The sequence below is a fragment of the Abrus precatorius genome, unplaced genomic scaffold, assembly GCF_003935025.1.
Source record: "Abrus precatorius isolate BTA unplaced genomic scaffold, Abrus_2018 Scaffold5, whole genome shotgun sequence".
NCBI lineage: Eukaryota > Viridiplantae > Streptophyta > Magnoliopsida > Fabales > Fabaceae > Abrus > Abrus precatorius.
Window position 1 is genome coordinate 20,273,685 of NW_020874395.1, and position 8,827 is coordinate 20,282,511.

The window sequence follows — 8,827 nt, forward strand, 5'->3', positions numbered from 1 at the left end:
ATTATTCCTGCATCTAACAGCTTTATGACCTCTTTTTTAACTACCTCTTTCATGGCTGGGTTTAACCTCCTTTGTGGCTGCACAACAGGCTTAAATCTCTTCAAATAAAATTCTGTGCTTACAAAATGAGGGATTTATACCTTTCAGATCTGCAATACTCCAGCCAATTGCAGATTTGTGTTCTCTCAAAATTTTGAGCAATTTTTCCTCTTGTTCTTCCTTAAGTTCATTATTGATGATGACTGGATTTTCATGTTTCTCATCCAGAAATGCATACCGCAGGTGTGAAGGAAGTTGTTTCAGTTCTAGCCTTTGTTTTTCCTCTTCTTTATCATCCTTTTCTAGCTTCTCCTTCACTGAATTTTCTGCAGATTTTCGAATTGGCAGAGCTTCTAGTTGCTGCTGCACTTCCTTAATGCATTCTTCATGCAGAAGTTCAGATTTGTTGCTTCCTGCAGATATTATTTCTTCTAACACAGCAAGTTCATCAATTTCATTAATATGGTGTTGTGTAATGAAAGCATCCAGTATATCTACCTTCATACATGTGCTATCTTCAATTGGATATTTTAAAGCTTCAAACACATTAAACACTACCTTCTCATCTTGAACTCTAAGCATAAGTTCACCTTTCTGCACATCTATTAAAGCTCTCCCTGTTGCAAGAAATGGTCTCCCTAGGATCAAAGGAATGTTAGAATCCACCTCCATGTCCAGAATTACAAAATCTGCAGGAAAAATGAACTTGTCAACTTTAACTAATAAATCTTCAACAACTCCATATGGATAAGTGTATGATCTATCAGCTAGCTGCAGTGTAATGTTGGTAGGCTTCACTTCCTCTATGCCAAGTTTCTGTAGAACAGCTAATGGCATCAGATTTATGCTTGCTCCCAAGTCACACAATGCTCTTCCCACAGTGCAGTTTCCTATTTCACAAGGAATGCTAAATGATCCAGGATCTTTCAGCTTTTGAGGAAGCTTTCTCTTGAGAATGGTACTGCACTCCTCTGTCAAAGGTACTATTTTATCATGCTCTAGCTTTCTTTTTCTGGAAAGTAGTTCTTTCATAAACTTTGCATATGAGGGCATTTGCTCCAAAGCTTCTGCAAAAGGAATGTTGATTTGTAATTTCTTAAACCTTTCAAATTGTTCCTCTTGTTTAGGATTTTGGACTCTCTGAGGATAGGGCAGCCTCTTGTATTTTTCTGGGTCTATTGGCTTACAAGCTTCCTCAAAGAGATGCTTTTTGGTTTTCCTTTCAGAATTCATGGGAACTTTTTCTTTTTCTTCTGAATGGTCTTTCTTCAATAGCTTAAAATTTCCTTGTTGCAGATCTTGTTCAATGTTTCTTTCTGCTACATCATTTACTTTCTTTTCTGCTGGTTTAGGGCTTGCAACTACAGCTCCACTCCTTGTAGTTATGGCTTGACATTGCTCTTTAGGATTGATTACTGTATTGCTTGGAAATCTTCCTTCATCCCTGCTGGATAATTGTTCAGCTAATTGTCCAATCTGTGTCTCTAGTTTCTTCATGGAAGCTTCCTGGTTTTTGAAGCTTGTTTGAGTCACCTTCATGAATTGCAGCATAGTCTCTTCCATCTCAGTCAACCTCTCATTCATAGGCTTGGAAAATTTCTGATTTCCCTGAGGTTGAGTGGACGAATTTCTCTGAAAATAAGGCTGTTGTGTTGCTGAACCTGCATTAGAAAAAGGCAAATTTTAATTAGAATTCTTTGCAGCAGAATATTGATTATTCCAATTAGAATACTGCTGAGTTCTATTATTTGAAAATTGAAATCCAGGGGGATATGATGGCTGTGGTCTCTGAAAATTATTCATATAATTCACTTGCTCTTGTGATTCACTTGTGGATGCCTCACATGCACCATTTGCATGGTTTCCTCCACAAAAGTCACAACTTAGCTGACTAGTAGGCATACTCCCTGTTTGCAGATTGTTGATTTGTTGTGTTAAGGCAGCTAATTGTTCTAAAAACAATTGATTTTGTAGCTGATTTTGTGCAAGAAAAGTTTCCAGAACTTTAGCTTAATGACCAGAGTTTCTTCCTTGGTTCCTTGAGTTTGAATTCTGATACATTGAAGATGCCATCATGTCAATAATCCTTTGAGCTTCTTCCAAGGACTTTGTATTTAATGAACCTCCAGCAGCAGCATCAACCATTGTTCTTGTTACTGCATTCATCCCATTATAAAAAGTCTCTAATTGCATCCAATCTGGAATACAATGATGTGGACACCTTCTAAGCAGTTCTTTGTATCTTTCCCATGCTTCATACAATGATTCTTCTTCTTGCTGCACAAAGGATGTAATTTCTCCTCTCAACTTAGCAGCTTTGGATGGAGGGAAGTACTTAGTTAAAAACTTATTCACAAGTTCTGTCCAGGTTGTGATGCTTCCTTGTGGTTGAGCTTGTAACCAACATTTTTCTCTATCTCTCAAGGAAAAAGGAAATAGTCTTAATCTGATAGCTTCTTCACTAACTCCATTCATTCTTATGGTGTCACATAGCTGCAGAAAATTTGAAATATGCAGGTTAGGATCATCAGAATTTCCTCCAGCAAACTGATCCTGTTGGACTAAATGTAGTAGGGCAGGTTTAATCTCAAAATGGTTGGCTTGAATAGTTGGCCTAATTATAGAAGAGTTAAAACCTTGCATGTTAGGAATAGCATAGTCTCCTAATGTTCTAAATCTGTTCTGTTCTGCCATTTCTATTGCTGGATTTGGTTGTCTCAAGGGTGTAGATGTTCTTTTCACTCTAGGATTACTCTGAGATTCTGGAGAAGGGACAACTTCTAACTCACTATCACTCCCTATGGCTTTTTCCTGCTCTAGACTCTTTTCTCAATCTTCTCAAAGTTAGGTCTATGTCAGGATCAAAGACCAGAATTGATTTATTCTTGTTTTTACCACGCATATACAAATCAGTTGAAGCAAAATTAGACCACAATTGATATTCAGAAATGTACAACAGAATTCATGCAAAATCTATCAGTAAAAGCATATAGAAACTTAAATCTAGCAGTTGCAGAATTGTAAAACCATGTACAAATATGCAGAATGACAATTACAACTATGAAGAACAATGAAAACTGAATTTATGCAGATAACAAAGATGTAAAATTTTTTATGCAGCAGACGGAATTATTATGCAGAATATTACACAAGGTGCAGTAAAATTATGCAGAAAGCAATTTGAAAGCAAAGCAACAAATTAATTGCTCAATCTAGTTACTTTTCTACTACTAATGATATTGAAATGCAAAATTCCCCGGCAACGGCGCCAAAAACTTGTTGTTAGCAATCTACACTAGCAAGTGCACTAGGATTGCAACAAGTGATGAGTAAAATTAAGATCCAAATATCGTTTCCACAGGGAATTTAGATTCAAGTATCACTTCATAGAATTATAACCATTTAAGCTTTTTCGAAATTGTAAGGAGAGTGGTAACATCTAATAACAGCAAATTGGAACAATTAAAAGTAAAATGAACTTGCAGAAAACAAAACAATGAACACACAATTATGTGATAACAGAGGGAGAAACCATAGCTAGGGAATTGCTTCACCAAAACTCCAATGTTTAATCAATAAAGTTCTGAATTAACAAGCAATTGGAAAGAATGACAATCAGTTTCACATTATACTATTCAGAGGTTAATTCCTTAACTCAGTGAACCTAACATTCAATTAAACCATTCTAATTCCTTAGATCTAATTCAATTTAATGTTGCTTTAAGTGTAAGAAACCAAAAGATTGCAAGATCAAAGTTCCTTATCCCTAAGAAAACTAAAATCTCGGTGATTGGTTCAGATCTGAAGAACAAATTAAATTTCCATTGACAAAGGTTCCTCTGAATTTAGTTAATCAAATTTCCATTCAATTCACACGTGAAGTTCAGAATCAATCACTCAATCTATTCCAAAGCTTGAAATCTAGATCCTAATCAATTCAACATGTTCATTTCAGATCTACAATCCCTAACTATGAACGAATTACACAGCCATGACAGCAGAAGAAGAAAAGGAAAGAGAAGAAGAGAAGAAGAAACTCAGAAACGCCATGGAAGCTTGCTCCACTCCAATTCCTCTTCGTGAAGCTCCAAGATCTGAATCCCCACTCCTCTCTCTCACTTCCTCTAACCAGAAACTAACTAAAAAAACTGAAAATGAACAGAATCCCATTTTTCTGGATCGCTTCTGGTATTTATAAAATTTCCCAGATTTTCACGTCATCACTTTTATGAGAAATAGTAGTTACGCAAAGAGTTTTTGGTTGCGCGTTAACACTTTTCCCAGAAATAGTGGCAACGCGCATTTTCCTGATATTGAGAGCTCTCTGGAACTATCACTCTTGATGATAAAAGTGACAACGCAGAGCCAAGGTAGTTGCGCGTTATCACTTTTTCTGATAAAAGTGACTACGCGCAGCTTGCCAAGTTGAAGACTCTCTGGAACGATCACTTTTGATGACAATAGTGATTACGCCCAGGCTTCACTTCTTCTTTGAGCTCTGAAGTGATCACTTTCACTGACAATAGTGATCACGCCCAGTCTGCAATTTCTTATTCTTGAGTTTTTGGAGTCCAGACTTGCTTCTTTCCTCTTCCTTGTCATCAAACTTCCATGAATATGATCCTTGCTCAATTTATTCCTACAAAAACAAGATTAAAAACTTAATTCCTAAGCAAAAATTTCACAATTGCTAAAATAACTACATATGTAAACAAAATTCAATTCCTTCTCTTTTTCTAAGTTTTTCTGCTTTCTTTATATATTTTTCTTATCATTTGTGTTAGAATTATGCTAAAATATCAGTCAAAATATGGATTCATCAATTGCATAGAGGTCTTCATGGATGATTTCACAGTTTATGGCACATCATTTCATGCATGTTTAGTCAATTTAGAAAAAGTCTTGAAGAGGTGTATTGAAACTAACCTTGTACTTAACTTTGAGAAATGCCATTTCATGGTAGAGCAGGGTGTAGTTCTAGGACACGTAATCTCTGAAAAAGGAATTGAGGTTGATCCTACAAAATTGGATATTATTTCACAACTTCCTTACCCCTCATGCGTGAGGGAGGTTCGTTCTTTTTTGGGCCATGCAGGATTTTACAGGAGGTTCATTCAGAATTTCTCCAAGATTGCAATTCCTCTTTCAAAGCTGCTGCAAAAAGATGTTGAATTCGACTTTGATGAGGGCTGCAAGGAGGCTTTCAACTTCCTTAAAAAAGCCTTAACCACCACACCAATTATCCAACCTCCAGATTGGTCAATACCCTTTGAGCTGATGTGTGATGCCTCAAATTATGCAGTGGGAGCTGTCCTTGCATAGCGGGTTGGTAAGGTCCCTCATGTCATTTATTATGCTTCTAGGACCTTAGACACTGCACAATCCAATTACACCACAACTGAAAAGGAATTGTTAGCCATAGTGTTTGCATTAGATAAATTCAGATCATATGTGTTAGGATCAAAAGTTGTGATGTTCACTGATCATTCTGATTTGAAGTTTTTGCTAAAAAAGACAGATTCTAAACCCAGGCTGATAATGTGGATGCTCTTACTTCAAGAATTTGACTTGGAGATTAAAGATAGAAGTGGAGCACAAAACTTGGTAGCAGACCACTTAAGCAGAATAGAGGGAGTCCCTGAACTTATTCCCCTCAAGGATGATTTTCCTGATGAACAACTCTTAGAGTTGTGCACATCACATGTTCCTTGGTATGCTGATTTGGTTAATTTTTTGGTTTCAGGAATTTTCCCTATAAATGCATCAAAAATTCAAAGGGACAAAATTAAGAGCGATGCCAAACATTATGTGTGGGACGACCCTTATTTATGGAAGTTCTGTAATGATCAAGTGATCAGAAGATGCGTCCCTGATGAGGAGATCCCATCCATATTGCAGTTTTGCCACAATTCGGTTGTGGGAGGACACCTTGGACCTCAAAGAACAGCAAGAAAGGTGTTGGACTCAGGCTTTTACTGGCCCTCCATTTTCAAAGACTCTTGGCAAACATATTCTGTCTGTGAGAGCTGCCAGAGGTCAGGAGGAATGATCACCAAGAGACAGGAAATGCCTCAGCAACCTATCCTATATTGTGACATCTTTGATGTCTGGGGTATTGACTTCATGGGTCCCTTTCCCTCTTCTTTTGGTTTCTTATACATCTTACTTGCTGTTGACTATGTTTCAAAATGGGTAGAAGCTAAAGCTACCAAGACTAATGATGCTAGAGTTATTGCAGAATTTGTTCGCTCCAACCTATTTTGCAGGTTTGGCATCCCACGTGCCATCATTAGTGACCAAGGGAGTCATTTTTGCAACAAGACAATGGAAGTCCTGCTGAGAAAATATGGAGTTCTGCACAAAGTTTCCACAGCCTACCACCCGCAAACAAATGGCCAAGCAGAACTTTCCAATAGAGAAATAAAGAAAATACTTGAAAGAGTTGTACAGCCCCACAGAAAAGATTGTGGGCACACAGGACTGCATTCAAAGCACCCTTGGGCATGTCTCCTTACAGAATAATCTTTGGCAAGGCTTGCCATTTACCAGTGGAGATAGAGCACAAGGCATACTGGGCAGTGAAGGCTTGTAATATGCACTATGACTCAGCTGGAGAGCAAAGAAAGCTTCAATTGCAAGAGTTGGAAGAGTTACGTCTAGAGGCATATGAAAATTCCAGAATTTATAAGGAGAGAACCAAGAGATACCATGACAAGTTGATAGCCAGGAAAGAATTTTGTGTTGGTCAAAAGGTTCTCTTGTTCAACTCCTGCCTCAAATTCATGCCTGGAAAGCTTCGCTCAAGGTGGATTGGCCCATTTATAGTCACACAAGTGTTTCCTAATGGTGCAGTGGAAATCAAGAGTGAATCCACTACCAAATGTTTCACAGTGAATGGACATCGCCTTAAACATTTTTTAGAGAACTCAGTTCCTTTGGAGGAGATTGAAGAGGTGGATGTGTACTCCCCCATCATTTCCTTCAACCAAGACCCTTGCCATGAGTAAATTACTTCGCACGTCAAGCTAATGACGTTAAAGAAGCGCTCTGTGAGAGGTAACTCACAAGTGAATAATAAGCAATTTTGTCTTTTCATTATTTCCCCTTTGCATTCGTTCAATTACATTTTTGTCTTCATTTGAGGTGTAATGAGCTAAACAATTTCTGATATGCTTCAATTTTGTGTAAATAATTCTTTGTGGATGCACAATTTTGTAGGAATTCTAGCAGCAGCAGCACTTTAGGCACTCATTCTTGCTAGGTGCAATTCATCCTTCATGAAAGTGGCCACTCTCGTAGGCTATAGTGACTACTTTGGCTCAAGGTAAGCAACTCCTTCTCTGTAGTTCCCACTTTTAAGAGTGGGAGTGACCACTTTGGCGCCCAGGAGCTTGGTCATTTTGCGCGTGGACACTTTGAAGCCCAATAGTGGCCACGCACAAATCTCCTTGCATTGTAGCTTCTCTGTAGTTCCCACTTTGAAGCTCCAAAGTAGCCACGCGCAAATGACATGCCACACACCTTCTCTGTAGTTCCCACTTTAGGCCTCCAAAGTAGCCACGTGCAAATGACATGCCACACACCTCCACTGTAGTTCCCACTTTGGAGCTTCATAGTGGCTACGCGCAAATTGGAACCAAATTTTAGCCTTTTAGGTGCCCCACGTTACTTGTTTAGAGTAGGCACGTACACCAATTGCACTATTCCCCTTGGGCCCAACCTATAGTAGGCACTAATTCCCTTCAAAGTGAACACGCTCACTATTTCACACACACTTCTCCCACTTCACGACGCATTCACACTGTCCAACGCCCAGCACGCACCATTTTCACGTCATCCACCCACACCCACTCACACCCACTCACTCCTAGGGCCAAAACGTACCTTCCCTCACCACAACCAAGGCTTCAAACAAGGTAATTCTCTCAATTTCTCTCCATTTATGGTTAGGGTTTATAGATTCCCCAATTTGGGGCTTTTCAATTTTACTTGTTTTTTCTTGAAATTGAGGTATAATTCTTGTGTAATTGAGCATTCTTACTTGAATTAGAGAGGGAGAGGTCACTAAATTACACCCAAAGGGGCGTATTAATCCCATTCAAGTGAGCGTTCCCACTTTTGGCCCCAATAGTGGCCACGCCCACTTCCTCTTTGCCATGACTCTCATTTGTTGTTTTTGTTATGCTCCCCTCCCTCATTTTTATGCTCTAAACATGCCAATAATGCTTTTAAACTTCTTGTTCATGTGTGTTAATGCCTAAATTTGGTTCGTGCCTATTTCCATTTAGTTTTGACCCCTCCATTTTGCTGTTTTGCTTTTCAATCCCATGCCATTTTACTTTTGTTGCACTTGATTATCATGCATATTACAAAATTAACCATAATTGTTGCTCTTTCTGGGTGTTGAACATGCTTTTCGTGACTTTAATTTCACTAATTGCTGCATTATGATCCTTGAGCTTCAAAGCCTTAGAAGTCATAATCTACTATCCGTTGGATTGCTATACATACTATACGTATGTCACACCATTCTTTGTGCTTAATTGCTCTTGTCTATACCATTTGAGCTCTATGTTTGTAGGCTATGATTGAAATTGATTGCCCTCTGGGTCATATGTAGCACTATACACCCTTTTGCACACAAATCACTTAAGATGATATCAAATTATTTTGCAGCCCCTGCACTATTCATTCACATATTCTCTCTTCTCTGTAGATAATATCAGGCAATCCTAGAAGGAACACACCTAGAACCAAGAGGAGTAGGACAACTGAAGCCTCTTCATCT

The 8,827-nt window shown here is 38.5% G+C and overlaps 1 non-coding gene across 1 annotated transcript; it reads left to right on the forward strand.

Annotated features, from left to right (window-relative positions):
• The first annotated feature begins 2,242 nt into the window (after positions 1-2,242).
• On the forward strand, positions 2,243-2,349 carry LOC113868217. The gene has a single exon (XR_003505243.1). It is a non-coding gene; the product is annotated as a small nucleolar RNA R71 (small nucleolar RNA).
• Positions 2,350-8,827: the final 6,478 nt, after the last annotated feature.